Raw genomic sequence first — 9,331 nt, forward strand, 5'->3', positions numbered from 1 at the left:
TTATCCTCTTGTCCATTCTCCACTCACAAGTGGCAGCCATGTTATTGTATTGATGTGCAGTTTATTTGTGTGTCTTGTGTGCGTGCTTTTTTAAAATTAATTTTTATTGGAGTATAGTTGCTTTACAATGTTGTGTTAATTTCTACTGTACAGCAAAGTGAATCAGTTATACGTATACATATATCCCCTCTATTTTGGATTTCCTTCCCATTTAGGTCACCACAGAGCACTGAGTAGGGTTCCCTGAGTTATACAGTAGGTTCTCATTAGTTATCTATTTTATACATAGTATCAGTAGTGTATATGTCAATCCCAATCTCCCAATTCATCCCACCCCCCTTCCGTTCCTCACGTCTCTACAAATGACCCAATTTCTTTCGTGCTTTTTTTTTTTTTTTTTTTTTTGCGGTTCGCGGGCCTCTCACTTTTGTGGCCTCTCCCGTTGCGGAGCACAGGCTCTGGACGCGCAGGCTCAGCGGCCATGGCTCACGGGCCCAGCCACTCCGCGGCATGTGGGATCTTCCCAGACCGGGGCACGAACCCGTGTCCCCTGCATCGGCAGGTGGACTCCCAACCATTGTGCCACCAAGGAAGCCCCAAATCCTTTATTTTTATTATATGTTCTTGTTGATTATTACAAGGATTCTTGGCCTCAGCACTGTTAAGATTTGGGGCTGGATGTGAGGGCTTTGGGGCTTTGTTGTGAGGGCTGTCCTGTGCGGTGTAGGGTGTTAGCACCATTCCTGTCTTACACCATCAGATGCCCATAGCAACCTTTCCCTTCAATGTCTGAAAATGTCTTCAGACATTGCCGAAAGTCCTGTGGGAGTGAGATACCCACATAAAACACTGAACCCAATATTATGTCCCAATTATTGTATGGGACATGTTTAATTATTTATTTCTTATCTAAAATTCAAATTAAACTGGGTATCCTTTTAAATGTTATTTGTCCAATTTATCAGTCCTACCTGAGAGGCAAAATCACTCCTTGCTGGGAATCACTGGTGTAGAGAAAAGTTAGGAATTTGTGTATGTTGATCTTGTTTCTGATAAACTTGCTCAATTTTATTATTAATTGCCGTAGGTTATTTATTCTGTTGTTTTTTTCTATGTAGATTACCATACTTTTAAATAAATAATTTGTTTTATTTTTCCATTCAGTTGCTAAAACTTTTTGTTTTCTTTTCTTACCACATTGATTAGGATCTCTAGCACTGCTGTACAGTAGCAGTAATAGTACACTTTTTAAAAATTTCTTTTTTATTTACTTATTTATTTTTATTTTTGGATGTGTCGGGTCTTAGTTGTGGCACACGGGATCTTTGCTGCCGCACGCAGGCTCTTTGCTGTGACGCGTGGGCTCCTCTCTAGTTGTGGTGAACGGGCTTCTCTCTAGTTGTGGCATGTGGGTTTTCCTTTCTCTAGTTGTGGCACATGGACTGCAGAGTGCGTGGGCTCTGTAGTTTGCAGCAAGCGGGCTCTCTAGTTAAGGCACGCAGACTCAGTAGTTGTGGCGCGCAGGTTTAGTTGCCCTGCGGCACGTGGGATCTTATTCCCCTACCAGGGATGGAACCCCTGTCCCCTGCATTGCGGGGTGGATTCTTTACCGCTGGACCAACAAGGAAGTCCCAGTAGTACATTTTTGTCTCCTTCCCAATCTTAAAAGAAACGTGCCTAAATTTTCTCCATTGAGAAAAATGTTTGATGTCGGTTTTAGGGTACCAATTTAAGGAACTTCTTTTTTCTATTCCTAGTTTGCTAAGATTTTTTTTTATTATAAAATCTTAAGCAGATGTTGTACAACATTAAAGGCTTTTTCTGCATCTATTGAAAGAGATGCATGTGTTTTCTCCTTTAGGCTTTACTGTAATAAATAGCATCAATGCATTCTCTGGAAAATCTTCCTTTATTGCTGGGATAAATTATATCTTTTAGTACATTGTTGGATTAGTTCACCTGGTATTTTATTTTTTGCATTCTCATTCATAAGTGAATTATTTTTTGCATTCTTATTCATAAGTGAAATGAGGCTATCATTTTTTTCTTTTGTATTGTCCTGATCTACTTTTAAATAAAAATTACATAACTTCACAAAAAAGGCCGAGCAGTTTTCAGTTTTCTCTCTTTTTTCATTTACATATGTGAAAGTATGCAGAATAGATTACTGAATCCTCTGTGTTTCAATAGTTATTAACTCATGGCCAGTCTTATTTAGTCTATAGCCGCATGCTCATCTCCTCATATTATTTTGAAGCAAACCTCAGACATTTTATCATGACCACTACAAATGCTCCGGTATAAAGATAAGAACTCTCTTTTTCCAACCTATCCACAATGCCATCACCTCCTCCCCAAATACTCATAATTCCTCAATGTCAAGAAACACCGAGTCAGTTTTTAGACTTCCAATTGTCTCATAAATGTCAATACAATTTTTAAAAATAAGAATCCAAACAAAATCTACATGTTGTGCTTGGTCATCTGTCTTCTAATCTCTCATAGCCTTCTGCTCCCTTCCAACTCTGTTTTCCTCTCTTCTGAAGAAATCACATTGTCTAGAGTTTCTCATGATTGCATCTCTAGTTTGGCATGCTCCCCTGTTCTCTGTATTCCTGTAAATTGGTAGTTTAATCTCAATTCTTGATCAAATGTATTGATAGATTCAGTATTTTAGCAAGACTACTTCAGAGTGGTTCTTGCATTATTCTTTTATTTTTATGTGTCTGTAATTGTTCCCCTTTTATTGTATATTTGCATATTTCAATATATAATGTCTCTTTCTCACCCCTTTTCTTGATCAATCTTGCCAGAATTTTATTTCATTAATCCTTCCAAATAATTAGCTTATGAATTTTGGTAATTTTTTTTCTCCTTCATTTATTTTTCACCGTATTTTTTTCCTTCTTGTTTCTTGAGCTTGCTTTGATGCTCCTTTTTCAGCTTCTTAAGTGAACTGTTCAGCTTATATTTGAAGTTATAAATTCCCCTCCATCTACTGTTTTTAAGTCCCACAAATTTTAATACATTGCCATTTCACTGGAATTCTAAGTAATTAATGTGGTATATGCTTTTTTTTCATCTTATAAAATTCAATACTCTCTTATTTAGTTTCCAGTATTTTTTTTTTTTTTTTTTTTTTTTTTTTTTTTGGTCAACGTTGGGTCTTTGTTGCTACGTGCAAACTTTCTCTAGTTGTGGTGAGCGGGGGCTACTCTTCATTGTGGTGCACAGGCTTCTCACTTCAATGGCTTCTCTCGTTGCAGAGTGTGGGCTCTAGGTGCATGGGCTGCAGTAGTTGTAGCATGCAGGCTTCAGTAGTTACAGCACGTGGGCTCAGCAGTTGTGGTTCATGGGCTTAGTTGCTCCATGGCATGTGAGATCTTCCCAGACCAGGGCTCGAACCCATGTCCCCTGCATTGGCAGGCAGATTCTTAACCACTGCACCACGAGGGAAGTCTCCAGGAATATGTTTTTTAAACTATCTTTTTGTTATTCTTTTCTAATTTTTTTGCATTATGGTCTGAGAACATGGTCTGTTTGATATTGAATATTTGGAATTTGTCAAGTCTTCCTTTGTGTCCTAGTATATGGGCAATGCTGTAACCCTTCTAGAGGTATCTAAAAACTCTGTATTTCTCTGGTATAGTGCATAAACTTAAGCAAAGAGAGAGAGGCACAAGCACAGAGGCAGAGTGACTGTGGATAAGTTCTAGATGATTAACATAAGTTACTTCTGAGTTTCTTGGTGGTAAATTATAGATGGCCTTTGTTTTCTTCTTGGACAGCAGTTTTTGTTTGTCTGTTTCCTAATATTGAAATGAATGTCAAAGATTTCACATGGCACTCACTGCCCTAGGTTGGTAAGAGCACTGGTATGGACAAAGGATGACATGTGCCACTGTAGATTGTGTGGATGACTCATCTGGCCTGCCATCCTGCTCTGTAAAATGAGGGGATTTAAGCTCCTCACTCAGCTTGAACTTTTGTGTTCTGTTGTTTGTAAGCTCCGTCTGCTGCTGGTGTGGTTACCCGAAAATACTTGCACCTTGGTGGTCATCCAGGCTTAGGTACAAGCATCGTAGGAAACCTCACAAAACAGGCCCTCAGGGTCCCACCCACAGGCAGTGGGGGCGCGGAGGAGGCATTCCTCTCTGCATTAGCAGGAGATGATGTGGCCTTTTGCCTTCTATCATTTAGTGATAAACACGTTTCTTTCTCCCATGATGGTCTCTGTTCTCCAGGCTGCAAAACCCTTTCCAGGGAATGCAGGCATGAATGGTGCCAATTGGAACGTGGAAATAAACAGGAATCAGTACCCTTGGCAGTGCTGGGACTTCAGGTCCGCTGAGGAACAAATGTGTACTCTCTGTTTTATTAAATGTTTTCCTTCTTAATAAGCAGTGGGAAATGCCAGAACAATCTGCAGCTGCTTGCTGACCCTGGGGACTGGGAAGGGTGCGTTTCTGAGACTCTATTTTTAGTTTACTCAGTCATGCCAGAAATATCCTCACCTTGGGGTGCCAGAATTGCCCCAGGGGACCAGCTCTGCCTTCTATCTGGGTGGGACCAAGCAGGACCAAGTGACGCTTTCCTTGGCAACTTTCTACAAATTTCCAGGCCTCAGATGTTGCCGTAAGGCCATTTCCCCATGCTCCATACAGCAAAAACATCTGGAAAATGACCTTTGTACATTTGCATTATTTAATTTAAATACATTATGCAGAAGCAAGTATGAATTTTCTTCACAACATTTGGATGCAAGAAATGTCACAGTACTGAAATTAGCTCTGAGCCCTCCCTCATCAAGAGAATGAGATGTCCAATGTCAAGTATTATTGGGGTGCTTTTCCCCTCCTAAGGATGAAGCAGGAATCCCTGGGAGGGGACAGTCCAGTGTCACCTGAGAAAGGCCTCTAGTCTTTAAGCACACTGCTTTCTGAGCCAGCCCAGCCTGTTGGAGAACCCCTGCTACCTGGAGCCTGTCACAGCCCTGTCCAGGAACCCATCCCATCTTGCACCAGATGCTGCCCAGACCCTACTGAACATATGGCAGCCCTGGAGGACATACTGGCACCCCATGCCTGGGCTGTCAGGAGCTCTGCCTCGGAGACACCCTGTGTGGTTGGCTGTGGGGGCATGTGGGGACTGGCCCCACTGCGGGAACCATCCCACCATTCTCTTCCTGATGATTCCTGTCCCAAAATTCCTCTTTGGGTCTCTAATTCACTTTCAAGACTGGAAGCTGCTCCAGCCTTAGGCACTGGATGGATATTTTTTATTTAGATTCTCCAAACAAGCAGATTGATTTAAAATTGTGTGTGTTTCCTTTGCTTCCTACATTATAGACAAGATTTCAAAGGAGGAGGGGATGGAGAAGGGGGGAGGGAGGAAGAAGTTGCTAAGAAGGCTTGTCCCCTCCTGGTGAGAGTAGTGAGGTATAGGGAGAATGGGCAGAGGGCTTTGTCTGCCATGTGTTTTCAGGGCACTGTGCAGCTGCTCACTCCACCGTCAACTCTAGTACCTCTAGGTTCCCATTTTGCATATCCCCATCCTGCATAGGTGCTCCCAACAGCACCCATCTACAGCTAGAGAGGAATGAATATCTTAAAGAGATGGCCAGACTTCTCAAGGTAGGTGGTTCACCCTGGACAGTCTAAAAGAAAAGCCACAGTGGTGTACTGTAAATCAATAACAACTCAATAGTCAGTTAGGTTTATTGTAAATCAATAATTTAGATTTCCCACCTGAATGCTGTAGTGGGAGCAGAGAGCAGGCTGGCTCTGAAGAAGTGCACTCTGTGAAACTCGTGCCTGGGTAGCCTAGCCTCTCACTGACGTGCTTGGGGCCTCGCCTGGCTTTGTTTTGAATACAGAGACTTTCAAGTTCTCTTCCCTCTGTGTTTGTGGAAACCCTAGAGTTCTCATTTTTCTCCTGCTCACACTGTTTCTTTCGCCTTTATATCATTGTCTCTTCTGGCTCTCTAGAATAAATTTTTTTTGCTGATGATTCAATGCTGAATCCTTACTTATCTGTAAATTGGATGAGGGATACTTTTGTAGAAGGCTAGGAGAGGACATTTAATCAGAGTGTGGAACGGGGAGAGTTATGTAATATTTCCCACTGGCAACACCTCACTAGGCAGAGTGAGGTCAGGGATCAGTACCACCTCCACCAAAAGCTAAAGGAGAGGCCTCCAGGCCCCTCACTGCACAAGTCCACTGTCGCTGGGCAGAGCCTGCCCCAAATAGGCAGAGCAAAATCTTCTGTCCACTAGCTCCAGCATCCACCCTGCGTAGGGTCAGTGGGAAAACACACCTCACATGACAACTCTGATTTCATCAGTCAGTGTTTCAAACATTCCTTTCCTAGAGTTCTTTTCTCTTCTATAGCCCCAACATCTTCAGACTGCCCAGAACTTTCTTTCTCTGATCTAATCATTCACTCCTTCCTCCTCTCAACCCTTCCTCTAGGCCCCCTGGAACTCCACAACCAGTAAATTACTCCAGATGGCCAACCTCATATCCAGATGTTCCCTCTCTCTCTTGCCTCAACTCACTCATTCATTCAGTCATTCAACACCCAGGTTAGAGAACCTTCAGGTGATATGCAATGTCTGCATATGAAACTTGATTTAGTAACTAAGTCTCATACCTTGAATGAACGGGCTTTGTGGTAGTTGTGATAATATTATATTTTATAGCTCATGTAATCATCTTTCTAGCCCCTGCCTCTTCTTATGGAGTAAATGAATGCACACAACAGGCATTACTCCTTGCCTTGAGTGTGGGGCTGTGAAACTTTTCAGATGTATGATTCTTGGTTATATAATAATCAAAATACAGTGATATTTTGAAATACTTGGCAAATAATTTCATTTATCCAGGAGGATAGCTGTCACTGATAAGGAAAGCCTTCGGGCAGTCAATACAAATGCAGTAGGGTATCGCTGGAAGCCAGGTACTTTTCATATGCCATATGCCATTCCATTTATTCCTGTCAACCACACTGCCTCCACCCTGTCCCCACACAATTATAGCAGAAGTGATTTGCCTAAGTTGAGCTCTGTTACAGAGGGATGCTCTGTCTGAGGATTCTCTCCAGTCTCTCAGCATGATTTTTAAAAACTGGATAAATGGATACAAGAAAGAATGAAGGACAGATAACAGACCTATAGCAAATAGAAGGGTGATAAACAAAAGTCAAAAACTCAGGCACATGGACACCACAAAGCAAAGGACTTTAAGACACTTTGGAGGGGAGGAGTGGCAAGCAGCTCCACTTTATATAGCTCACTAGGTTCTGAACTTATCCTTACACTAAATTAGGGTGGAAAATGTGCCACTAAATGATGAAAATTACAAAGAATCAAAAGAAATGAGATGATTATTGATGTACTCTGTTTAAGAAAACAAGAGCATAAAGAAAGAAATCAAGAGCATGAGTTTTGACATTAAGAACATTTTAAAAATGATTATTAAATTAAAGATATTTTACCTTTTAAGCCTCTCAATAAATGTAGCCACCTTCCCCTATATTTAAAAAATAAATATCATTTAATACATGAAAAAATTATATGTTTTATAAATTATATGATAAAGCTACTTTATGAAGAGGAAGATAAAAAGGTTTTGTACAAGCATATTACCTTTATCTAAATGAATATAAAGACTAAATTATAAAACTTCTTGATAGACAGAAATCATACAACTGTATTGAGTTCTATAATGCAGTTTCCCCGTAGCATAATACTAATTAGAGACAATGTATACAATGCATTGTCTGCACCAGACACTCAATTATGGAATATGATCTTCATTCTGAATTCAGCTCCAATGGTAATGCATAATCTCTAATTATTTTGTGTTTCATGGACCACTAAGGAAAGTACCAAATTCTGAATTCTAAAATATTCATTTTAGCAATTTTACTTTCTCGAGACAAATCATGATCACTCTTTTCTCTTCATTTTGAAATGAGGTCAAGTCATGTTTATAATAATGGGAATAAAAATATGGAATATAATATGGAATAAAAATAAAGTGAAAATATTTTTAAAAAAAGACCTTACAAATCATTGTCAGGCCGTTGAAACTTGCTCCAAGTGAAATGAGAAGTCATTGGAAATGGTTTTGAGCACAGTAATGCCAAGAGCTGAGTTATGTTTTTAAAAAGAGTACATTTGCTGCCATGTAGAGAATAGGCAGACACAGAAAAAACAGTTACGAGGCTATTGAAATAAATCAGGTGAGAGATGATAGACCAGGCAGGTAGCAGTGCCAGAGGTGAGAAGCTGTCAGAGTCTTCAGAGCTGTCAGATGCGTTTTGAAGATAAAGTCAATAAACTTGCTAGTAGAATAGATAGGGAATGTGAAAGAAAGAGAGGATCAAAGCTGACTCAAGGATTTTGGCCTAAGTAACAGGAAGAATGGAGTTGTCATCCACTGAGATGGGGAAAGCACTAGGAGAGGGGCAGGTTTTGAGGAGAAAAGAGATCTACTTTGAACCAACTCAGGAGCAACAGTCACCTTAGCACCCAGATTATGGTCTTCAAACATCATGTCCCAGGTTTGCTGATCCCAGATCAGGGGCAGGAAATGCAGATGATCCTGGGGCATCTTGAAACATCAGGTAGCCAGGAAGTTATCAAAGACAATTATGATCCTGGCAGAAGGACTAAACCATTTGCTAAAGGTGGGATAATGGGAGCATCAATAAGGATCAGACTGCAATGGATTTAAACATCATCAAAGATGTTTAAAACAAAGATGTTTATGATGATATGAAAATTGTTCTCTTAACTTGTTTGTGTTGGAAAATGATAGGGGACCAACCCATTATTCTGAAAAGTGGTTAATAAAAGGAAAGAATCAAGCATTTATCCTGCTTTTCCTATATAAACTATACCATAGGGTAACAAAATAGTAGATGAGGGTAAGTTTCTCTTCACAGAAGTATCCCAGCTAATGAATGAAAAAGAATGATAGAATTTGAATATAACCATTTGACAATATTAATGAGGTATTAGGCCCAGGCAATGAGCATAAACTGCTCTGAATATGACAAAAAGAGAGAGAAACAGACATTGTGTGCCTCCTGATGGAAGGCTGAACCTGCATGCCTAGAATCCAAATACCAATTTGCAGGTAATACAGAAGAGTGTGGGACATGTTAAACTAAACCATGGGGTGCATTCAGCAAAATCCAAAATGAGGAAACTTCTGTGGAAGAAATGGCCTTGTTTCAACAAGTAAGTTGAAAAGAAAAAGGACAAGAGGAAGAACCTGTAGATTAAAAAAGACTTAAAATATATATCAAAAAATCACAAGGC

This window comes from Aethalodelphis obliquidens, unplaced genomic scaffold (assembly GCF_003676395.1).
Source record: "Aethalodelphis obliquidens isolate GAN/ISIS:26980383/991018 unplaced genomic scaffold, ASM367639v1 scaffold128, whole genome shotgun sequence".
Lineage (NCBI taxonomy): Eukaryota > Metazoa > Chordata > Mammalia > Artiodactyla > Delphinidae > Aethalodelphis > Aethalodelphis obliquidens.